We start from the raw sequence: 11567 nt of genomic DNA, 5'->3' as shown, positions 1-11567 counted from the left end.
AGTCCTGTCGTCACACGCTGCGACGACGCAGGAGCGTTTCGGAGGCTTGGGGCGGCCGCTGCCAGAGCGGGGCGCTCGCGGGCAGCCAGTGGGCCTTCGCCGAGCGCAGTGGGCGGGAGAACCTCCTCCACAAGTGGGAGCCGAGAAGCGGAAGCTGCGCGCAGGTGGGTCACAGTTCCCCCAGTGGCCTAGTAGGCGCAGGCGGGGTGATCAACCATGGCGTGTTGGCTCTTGGGAGCTTAAGTTTAATTATTTCTGAAAGCAGCCGCCGCAACAGCAGCTAATCTGTGGCGTTGCTGTGTACCCGGGGCTCCTCAGTCCTATGTTGGCGCCTTGTTGTTTAAAACAATCATGCATGTGGTGATAACGTAGCACACGGCACCTTTTGTTCTTCCTGCTGCTGAGCAAATATTGAGCACCCGTTTGGGATCCGATCCAGGTCAAGGGTCTAAAGAACCAGCGATAGAAAGCGAACAAAAATCTTTGCCTTTGCATTTTCCTCCTGAGTGAGTTTGGGGTTTTTTGGGGGGAGAATGACGAGGCTCTGCTCTGCCCTCCAGTGTTGCAGGCTATCAGCGGGAATCGACTCAATGGCAGTGGATTGGAGATTGCTGTCATGTCACTTCCAATCCGTTTTCTACTCATGGCGACCCCCTAAGAAACTAGATTCCCTCCATAGAGTTTCTTGGCCTGCGATCTTTATGGGAATGGACTGCTAGGCCTTTACCCCGCAGGGCAGCTCAGTAGGATAAACCACCAACCATTGAGTTAGTTGGTAGCAAAGTGCTTAATCTTGCAGGACTGGGGCACCTTTTCCTTCTACCAAGGAAAGTTATCGAAAACAACAGCAAAAATCTACGGTGATATGTTAAAGAGAAGAATTAAGCGGTGGAAGAGAAAAAAAAGGTAAAATTTAAAGTAAATGATCACAGGAAGCCTTACTGAGATGATAATTGAGACTCCACTTCATCATAATATGGAAGAAAACTAACCATGCTTAGGCCTAGGGAAAGAGACCTGAAGGTGCAAAGGCCCTGAGGCAGGTGCATATTACTGTGTTTGAGGGGCAGGAAGAGCAAGCAGGTGGTGAGTGATGGTGGCAGAGGTCAGAAGGGTGGAAAGTGGGGAGGGAGCGTTTTAGGAACTTTGCACCTTATGGCAGTGAAGCTGGTGATGAATCACGGATACTCAACCTTGTCTGTAGACTGAATGTTATGAATAAAGAAACAATGGTATCTTCATTGCAACTGAAATTCTTGATTTGTGTGGGAAACAGATTTCTCCCAAGTCATCTCCCCCTAAATATGTTAGGGGGACACTACTTGCAGCTAATGATAAATAATGGTCAAATTACCTCCCTGAAGGCAGTCAGTTGCCAAACAACTGTCTGGACTTGTAGGGCCCACTCCCTGCTGTTAAAGGCAACAGGCTACTTCTACCTAAAGGCTTACAGTTATCAATTTAGTGCCCAGTAGGTGGAGTTTTACACCTTACTGATAATGGTTTCTATAGTGAGTCAGAGATCAGGCCAAAACAGCTGAGTAACATCCAAAGTTAGGCTGCCATCCTGAATCTAGAATCCGCCCATCTTATCACATGTATACCCCCAATACTTCCCCTTCCTATTACGTGGATACCTCTAGAACACCCCCCTCCCATTACTGTATTACGGGTAGCACAGCTCTTTCCTGTGACGTATGTCTTCACCTGTAATTAGGGAGCTTGCATGTCCCCAGAGAATATAAAAGCTTTGGTTAGCAATAAATCACTCTCTCTCTCTCCACATGGACCACCAAGTGAGCTGAGGTAAGCATTGGTACCATGAATTGTGTCTGACTCCATTATTTCAATCACTCTTCTGTCTCTCATGCTATGACTTTACTATAATCTTTACTTATTATTGCTGTACAGTTGCGCCTACTGGACCCATGATGATGGGTTAGAGCAGGTACCCTGACAGATTTGCAATTATCGAGTGGTTGGGGATGAGACTCACAGTAGGTAAGACCAGCTCAGTTTTGGACATGTTGATTGAGGTGCCTATTGTACAAACTCAGACTCACTGCCATTCATTCAATTCCAACTCATAGAGACCCTGTAGGACGGGGTAAGATGCCCCTGTGGGTTTCCGAGACTGTACCTTTTTAGGGGAGTAGAAAACCTCATTTTTCTCCAGCAGAGAGACTAGAGATTTTGAACTGCTGACCTTATGAATCACAGCCAACAAGTAACCTGGGCTTCTGTAGAATGATTAGCATTTCCCACACTTGAGAAATAAATGTACAGCCAAATCACCTCAGAGGATCAGGTTAGAACTGGACCCAGGAGAGGAACACAAAGGAGCTAAGGGGCAGGAGCGCGAGCAAATGAAGGTCGATTGAGTTAAAAAGTAATGCTATTGGGGTTCCAGTTCACACACACACAGGTTCATTCCAAACAAAATGAGTTTAACATGCTTTTGTGGTCAGTAGACTATTGCAGATGAGCACTCTCAGTAATACGTGTGATTTCATCTCCTACACTCACTGTAGCCCAGGTTGATTCCAACTCATAACTACCCTTTTAGGACAGGGTGGAACTGCTACTGGTGGTTTACAACACTGTAACTCAATTTTTTATTTGTTTTTTTAAAACAGTTTTAATTACACATGATTTTCATAACATACAATTCAGTCATTCAATCATACTAATGAGAATTGTACAATCATTACCATATCAATTTTAGAACACGACGCCCCCCCAAGGTTAAATCGCCTTTAAAATGTGTTGTGCAATCACAGTCAGTTCTAGTGCTCCCTCCCCTCTCCCTCTTATCCACTCCCCACTCCTGCATCCCTTATCAACCCCGACAGGAACAATAAAAACCAACATTGAAATAAAGCGGTAAGAAGAAAATAATAGCAACATAAAGACCAAAATACAAACAGTAAGAAAGAACATCAACATTCCAAAAACCAGGGAAGAAATTTCTGGAATGGAACAAGTAAGAGATACTTGCACCCAGAACCAATTCAGGTCAAGTCTGTAGGGAGGTCATCTGGTCAAGTATCAAGTTCGATTCAGCATATTCAAAGTCACAGTGGTCTCTGCGGGACAGCAAGGCTGTGTGAGACTTGCCTGTGGCTAGAGCGGATCTACCAGCGGCTCAGTCTGGAAGATACTCTACAGATGGGTTTTGGGCTCCCACTGCCGTCCATTGCCTTCTACAAATCTAGTGTTCATAATTTTAGCTCTGATACTTTTCCCTTCACCATATCAAATTTTTTATCATCTTTGGATCACATAAGCTGGTGTGCTTCCCTGTGGACTTAGAGGACTCCTCACTTAGATGGCTGCTTGCTTGAATACAAGCCTTTAAGACCCCAGACACTATTCTGATAACCGGGCAGCATCTACTTTCTTGGCACACTTTGCTGTAGCACCCTAATCTTCAGTGATCCTTTCATGAAGGTGTGTCTTGAGCAGGCCCATGTTATCAGGACTAAGACTAACTCTACATGGATAGCTTCATCTTTCTCTCTCAAAGCAGCTGCTGGTTTCAAACTGCTGATCTTGTGGTTAGGGCTCCTCTTGTCTCAATGGCAGTGTTTTAATCATCTTCTTAGGATACCTTTTAAAAAAAAGTCCACTCCATACTGGTTCCCCAGATGTGCTGGCATAGTTCAATTAAAGGCAGAGGTCAGTTCAGAAGGTTAAGGTGACTATGTTTTGCATTCCAGAGGGGTAATCTTGATAGATTTTCTCAAAGGATACAGGTTGATCATAAAGGCTTATTAGCAAAAAGTTTTAAGATGGAAACGTACAGAGGACTTTTTTCCTTCATGACAATACACCTGCTCATTCTGTGAGGACACCATGGGTTAGTGTCTGAGAATTTTCTTGGGAAACCTTACCCCATGCACTTCGATTTTGCCTCTTCAGATTTCTCTCCCCTTTCCCCTGTCCTAACTCAACATTTCAAAGGGACAGAATTTGAGTCCCTTGAGCATGCCCAAACTGCCATTTTGATGTGGTATAAAGCCAAGAATATAGAATTCCACAGGGAAGTGTTAGAGATAAAAACACTGACCTTCAGAAGTATATAAGGGGGTACCCTGCCCCCCCCCCCAAAAAAAAATTGAGTGGGTGGAGCAAAACTTTCATAGTATGAATTTTTCCTGCTAGGGTAGCATTCAACAACTTGCTCTGAATTAGTGCACCCAGTGGCACCACCACCCCACCCCCACGAAAGGTTCTCTCTGGTCACAGTGAATTTTTTCTTAAAAGCAGTTTTGTCCAAACCTGGTTTCCTACCAGTTTAAGGGAACAGCATGTGCTCTTCCAGGGACGCTGTGCAGAGGCATTCAGAAAGGGTTCAGTGTCTGACTTATAGGCGTAGGGCTGTCCTGCAATACAGCCTCTAGCAAAAGTAGGCTGTCCCAAATCCCTGGTAATAGACTTGTTTACCTTTATACAGAGGAGGTTGAGAAAGCGCCAAAATCTGCATGTGGCGTGTTCCCAGGCCAACTTCAAGGAGTCTGCGCTGTGAGACCCAAAGTTCTCATGAGGTTGTCCAAAACCAAAAAACACGTCAGCAGGGTTTATGGTGGGTCCATGTGTGCTAAATGTGTCCCAGACAGGCTTAAGCATGCTTTCTTTTTTGAGGAGCAGAAAATCGCTGTGAAAGTATTGAAGGCACAAACACAGAGTCAGAAAGCTAAATAAAGGGTCTGTCTATGTAAGATAGGCTGGATGAACAATCTGGAGGATAAAACAACCGACAGTTCCAGGGGGACATGGGAGAGGGGGAGGTGGGGGGAAAGGAAGTGGTGCTAACAAACCCAGGGACAAGGGAACAACAAGTGATGCAAATTGGTGGTGAGGAGGGTGTAGGAGGCCTGGTAGGTCATGATCAAGGGTAATGTAACCAAGAAGAATTACTGAAACCCAAATGAAGGCTGAGCATGATAGTGGACAAGAGGAAAGTAAAAGGATATAGGAAAGAGCCAGGAGGCAAAGGGCATTTATAGAGGCCTAAATACAGGCATGTATATATGTAAATGTATTTATATATAAGGATGGGGAAGTAGGCTTATGTGCATATACTTAGAGGTTTAGTATTAAGGTAGCAGATGGACATTGGGCCTCCACTCAAGTACTCCCTCAATGCAAGAATACTTTGTTCTATTAAACTGGCATTCCATGATGCTCACCTTCCTGACACGATTGCTGAAGACAAAGCGGGTGAATAATCAAATGTGGTGAAGAAAGCTGATGGAGCCCAGCTATCAAACGATAGAGCGTCTGAGGTCTTAAAGGCTTGCAGGTAAACAAGCAGCCATCTAGCTTAGAAGCAACAAAGCCCACATGGAAGAAGCACACCAGCCTGCGTGATCATGAGGCACCGAAGAACAAAAAAATCATATCATTGTGAATGAGGGGGGGAGTGCAGAGTGGGGAACCAAAGCCTATCTGTAGGCAACTGGACATCCCCTTATGGAAGGGTCATGGGGAGGAGAGGAGCCAGTCAGGGTGCTGTGTAGCAACGATGAAACATATAACTTTCCTCTAGTTCCTAAATGCTTCCTTCCCATCCACTATAATGATCTCAATTCTAACTTACAAATCTGGCTAGATCAGAGAATGTACACTGGTACAGATAGGAACTGGAAACACAGGGAATCCAGGACAGATGATCCCTTCAGGACCAGTGGTGAGAGTGGCAATACAAGGAGGGTGGAGTAGAGAGGGGAACCAATTGTAAGGATCTACGTATAACCCCCTCCCTGGGGGACGACAGAAAAGTGGGTGAAGGGAGACGTTGGACAGTGTAAGACATGACAAAATAATAATGACTTGTAAATTATCAAGGACGCATGATGGAGGGGGGAACAGGAAGGGAGGGGCAAAAATAAGGAACTGATGCAAGGGGCTTAAGTGGAGGGCAAATGTTTTGAGAATGATGATGGCATTGAGTGTACAAATGTGCTTTACACAATGGATGGATGTATGGATTGTAATAAGTCGTATGTGCCTCCAATAAAATGATAAAAAAAAAGAAAGCTAAATAAATACAAATGAAGCTTGTTTGAATCATAAAGTATCTGTTCGTGTAAAAATGAAAGCGAGAACAGCATGTGGCTGTGAAATTTGTGTCCTGCTCGGGAAAAGTGCGGCAGAAACTGTTCTGATACTGAACACGGCTTTCAAGGACAGCGCTATGGGAAAAACTCCAGTGTACAAGAGGTTTTCTCATTTCAAAACAGGTGAAATGTCGACGACAAACTTCATTCTCGTGTATTTGGAGTTTGTTTTACCAGGTCAAACTGTTAATCAAGCTTCCTATTTAGAGGTTCTGAAAAGATAGTGTAACAGTATGTGACAAAAAAGGCCTGATTTGTGGCAGAACAGGGGACTGGTTTTGCCACCACAACAATGCATCTTCTCACGCAGCCATCTCACAAGCCTCTCTTGCCCAATGCACCTTACTCTCCTAACCTCGCTCCATGGGACTTCTTTTTGTTTCCATGAATGAAGAGGGACAGGAAAGGACAGGGATTTGACGATGTAGAAGAGGTGAAGAAAAATAAAAGGAGGTGCTGTCAGTCATCCAAACAGATAAGTTTGAAAAATGTTGAAGAAAGGAATTGCATATTTGACAAATGTATTAAGTGTAAATGGAGACTGCTTTGAAGGTGCTAAGGCTGTTTTGTAAAAAATTTAAATACATAGCTTTGAAAATAAAATTCCAGTTTTTGGGGGTAACCCCTAGTATACACCTAGGTCAAGGATGTCAAGAAACAACAGTGTCATGTGTTGCTATTTTTGTTCAATAAGTGTATACTATTTTCCAGCAATACTTTAAAACTCATCTTCACATGCATCTCTTCTGTTGCCTGTACTGTTTTGTTGGTACCAAGATTTCCCCATCTGTGGCGATTCCCTTAGAAACATGAACAAAGGCATCCTGCATGGGAGTGAGAGGAGCAGATGTGGATGTAAGTCAGGTTGTCACACTAGCTGGGTGAGCTCAAGCAGGTCACAGCCTACGTCTGTAAATGGTTCTGTAAAACGGGAATGCCCCCTACCACATAGGGGACACTCAGTAACCAGCTCCCTGTGTTTTCCCCCAGCAGCTGAGGTTTTAACTATATGGGTTTTTTTATTTCTTGTTTTTTAATGACTGAAAATCATTCAACTGTGTAGATCATTTTAAAAAATCAACTGTGAGTAATATGAGGAATGAGAATATGTAATTGTACTCATTTTATTTTTGTGTGTGTGTGTATGTCAGGCTTTTATTTTCTCACCATACTTATCCAATTTCTTTTTAAAAAAAATCATTAGGGGCTCATACAACTCTTGTTACAATCCGTATATACATCATTTGTGTCCAGCACATTAACTATATGGTTTTTATGTGTGTGTTGTCTAACAGTTTCCAAAGGGAAACAAGCATTGGCAATTTTTTCCCTCAATGCCAGTCTTCTATCTTTGCCTCCCTATTGAACCAATTTATAGGAAGCTGACACAGAAACACCACTCTTTATTTTTTGGTTCTAGTTGGCCATCCAACTCTAAGGCAGGACCATGAGTAAAAGCAGGTGTCACCCAGGGTTCCCTCTTGTCAGTGTAATCCTGAAATCTGGGTGGTTTTTGTTGTTGTCTTGAAGAGCCGAGGACTCCCCTCTCGCTGCCATCTAGTCCCTGCAGGCTCACAGCGACTCCATTGTTCAGAGCTGAACTACCCGAGACCGGAACTGTTGGTTGGAATAGAAAGTCCTAGGTGCCTCCCGAGGAGCTGCTGGTGGTTTCTAATTGGCAAACGTGCAGATCACAGCCCAACGTGTAACCACTATGCTACTAGGGTTCCTGAGGGACTCCCCAGTACAGTAAAATGTGAACGCTTGTTTCTGGAGAGGAGGGTGATTCATTTAGAATTTTCCCAACTGTCATGTTTGCCCTGTAAACATTTTAGCCCCAAACAGAACAAAATACTCGTAAATCTGTGGTATTACCTTGGAAAAATTGTGAGTGACACAGGGTGGTAGGATAAGGAGATTCTCTAACCCAGTCTAATGTTTCAACTTGTCAAACTAAGGGACACCTAGAAAGAATGGAACTCTGTTCTTCGCCCGTGGACGGCTGGACACAACCCACGAAGTTAGGAAATCCATGAACAGCTCGGCCAGTGGGATCAAGCTGAACTGGGAGAGATGAACCTGACTATTCTATTACTTTTAAATGGAGCCAGTGTAACTGTTCCACAGAGAACAAGACTCATTTAAACATCACCCCCACCCCAACCTGAAAATAGCCTTTAACAGCACTGAATACTCCTGATCTTAACTTCCCTGCTGTAATCCCGAGTGTGGCTCAGGGTAAATGGTAACTGTATATTAAAGTTTATCATACCTGGAATGTCTACTAGAGAGATTAAAATGAGTAATTTCTTGAGAATTAAAGGCCTCAAAGCCCACATGGAAGAACACACCAGCCTGTGTGATCACGAGGTGCCAAAGAGATCAGTTATCAGGCATCAAAGAACAAAAAAATCATATCATTGGGTGCACACCCCATGAAACAAAAGCTGAGGACAAATGGGTACATTAAGCAAATGTGGTGAAGGAAGCTGATGGTGCCCGGCCATCAAAAGGTATAGCATCTGGGGTCTTAAAGGGTTGAAGGTAAACAAGCAGCCATCTAGCTCAGAAGCAACAAAGCCCACATGGAAGAAGCACACCAGCCTGTGCGATCACGAGGTGTCAATAGGATCAGGTATAAAGCATCAGAACAACAAAAAAATCTTCCCATAGTGAATGAGGGGGGAGTGCAGAGTGGAGACCCAAAGCCCATTTGTCGGCCACTGGAGATCCCCTTGCGGAGGGGTCTAGGGGAGGAGATGAGTCAGTCGGTGCAATGTAGCACCAATGAAAAATACAGCTTTCCTCTAGTTCCTAAATGATACCCCCCCCCCCACTGCCATGATCCAAATTCTACCCTGCAAGTCTGGCTAGACCAGAGGATGTACACTGGTGCAGATAAGAGCTGGAGGCACAGGGAATCCAGGGCGGATGATCCCTTCAGGACCAGGAGTGTGAGTGGCGATACTGGGAGGGTAGAGGGAGAGTGGGTTGGAAAGAGGGAACCGATTACAAGGATCTACATGTGACCTCCTCCCTGGGGGACGGACAACAGAAAAGGGGATGAAGGGAGATGTCAGACAGGGCAAGATATGACAAAATAATAATTTATAAATTATCAAGGGCTCATGAGGTAGGGGGGAGCGGGGAGGGAGGGGGATAAAAAGAGGGCCTGATGCCAACGGCTTAAGTGGAGAGCAAATGCTTTGAAAATGATGAGGGTAATGAGTGTACAGATGTGCTTTACACAATTGATATATGTGTGGATTGTGATAAGAGTTGTATGAGCCCCTAATAAAACGTTTTTTTTTAAAGAATTAAAGGCCTACAATATAAAACAAATTTTATGAAAACAATGTACCTCTTTGGGTACAAAATTACTAACATAATTAGACTATCAAGAAGGTTAATTAATATGTACATTCAATTTGTTCTATCCTTAACAGTATTGTGCTCATCATCTATGAATGCCACAATGCCAAACTGGATGCAGCATCTTTCGAAAATCCAAAAGCACTTACATTCTGCTTCAGCACACATCCAGCACAGACCAAGGGGATGATGTGTGCACTTTAAAAAACACTGCTTTGCAAAAACTAAAGGGTTACCAATTCATCTTTTGGCTTTAGAAGAGTATAGGTGGGAAACTAACCATAATTGACTTTATTTACTGAGTACTTACTTTCGGGCATAGATTGTTATGAGTCACACATTAACTACCTGCCAACGACACTAAGAGATTACGTACTGGAATCTCTTTTACAGATAAGGAGAACTGAGGTACAGGGCCGTCTGATCATGCTGCCGGGCAAAGGAAGACTAGCCAGCCATGCAGGGAGGGACAGACAGGTCCTGTTGCATTGTGTTCCACTTGTAAGGAAGCATTGCCATGATCAGCCCATGTTTTTTTCCAAATCCCAAGTACTGTTGTTTTAATGTTAATACCATGTATTTTTTTAACTACCCAAATGATCCAACCATTTTCCCCAAAACTGTTCCCCTCAGCAGAAATGTTACCGATGTGAAATACATGATACAACTCTCCATCAAAGTCACGTATCTTTCCCCTCTCCCATAGAAGAGTGACAAAAACTGAAAGACCCATGGAAACAATGAGTACAGTGGACTAATGAGCCAGGCAAATGCTAGTCTCAGTAACAAAAAAACTAGATGGTGCCCAGCTACCACTACTCTGAAAGGGATCACATAAGGTGGTCCTGGAGAGTGGGGGGGGAATGTTCTACAGAACTGAAAAACCAGACTGACTTACAGCTACAGGCAAGTGGAACCCCTTAGATGATAGCCCTCGCCCTTCAGATCTGGAACTGACTCATCTCTGCATGAGCATGATCAGCTAATTTTGATCAAAAGAGCAGCATTTACTCAAGGACACAGCTCGGGAGGTGAGGAAAGGATGCCAGGTACCCTTGGTTCAGTTCTGACTCACAGTGGCCCCATGTCCAGCAGAATGAAGGCACTGCCTGGGCCTGGGCCATTCTCACAGTTGTTACGTTTGCGCCCATTCTTGCAGCCATCGTGTCAATCCATCACACTGAGGGACTTACTCTTTTTTTGCTGACCCTTTCCTTAGGAAAAAAGGAATTCCAACAGGAAGTGAGCGATGGTACAAGGAAGGATGTGGTGGAGTGAAATTTCTTCCTATGGCTCTTCTTCCCAAGTCTCTGGAACTCCCATCACTGCTGGGTGTGCGTAGCCCTAGTAGAGGGAACTGGTCAGTATGTTATTACCCTCCTGCTAGAAAGATGAATCATTTCTGAAGCAGAAGCCGAGAGAAACCCACAGGATCTCAGAAGAGCACATTCAGGATCATTGTCTGAAGTGGTGGAGGCCATGGAAACTCCAAGGATCAGCCCTGAGACTGTGGGGTCCTTTCTTTTCATCTGGTCCAAGACTATGGACCTGTGGAATGGAGAAACAAGCAGGCTGCCTTCCTGGCCCATGGAGGCAAAGGCCAAGGGACTACATGGCTGAGACACTAAAACTGGAGAGACTTGGTTACCATGTGGGTGAGGAGAGACACTTGGCTACTTCATTGCTGAAAGGTGGAGTTGGCTGCCAACTGAGGAGACCAATGACTAAATCTTATTTGCTGATCCTGATTTGTGACAGTTTATTAACTTCCCTTATAAATCCCCTTAATGTTGAGTATATTGTCTGAGTTGTGTGTAGCTATTAAAATGATCAAATCTAGCCTACATGTCCACCAATTGTCTGTCAGTTTGTCGTACCATGGTGGCTTGCATGTTGCTGTGATGCTGAAGCAAAGTCACTGGTATTTCAAATGCTAGCAGGGTCACCAAAGTGAACTGGTTTCAGCAGAGCTTCCAGACTAAGGACAACGAAGGAGGGCTCTGCTCCCCACTTTGGAGGATGAAGCCACTTAAAACCATTTCGTAACACTGTCAGGTACTGAAGGCCTGAACA

General features: G+C 44.4%; 1 long non-coding RNA gene across 1 annotated transcript; it reads left to right on the top strand.

The window, feature by feature from the left end:
• The first annotated feature begins 29 nt into the window (after window positions 1–29).
• On the top strand, window positions 30–11319 carry LOC142440830 (uncharacterized). Its single transcript, XR_012782890.1, has 3 exons — window positions 30–164; window positions 800–906; window positions 10714–11319. It is a non-coding gene; the product is annotated as an uncharacterized LOC142440830 (long non-coding RNA).
• Window positions 11320–11567: the final 248 nt, after the last annotated feature.

This window comes from Tenrec ecaudatus, chromosome 2 (assembly GCF_050624435.1).
Source record: "Tenrec ecaudatus isolate mTenEca1 chromosome 2, mTenEca1.hap1, whole genome shotgun sequence".
NCBI classification, from domain to species: Eukaryota; Metazoa; Chordata; class Mammalia; order Afrosoricida; family Tenrecidae; genus Tenrec; species Tenrec ecaudatus.
The sequence above is the reverse complement of the archived record's forward strand: the minus strand, read 5'-3'. Positions and strand labels throughout refer to the sequence as shown.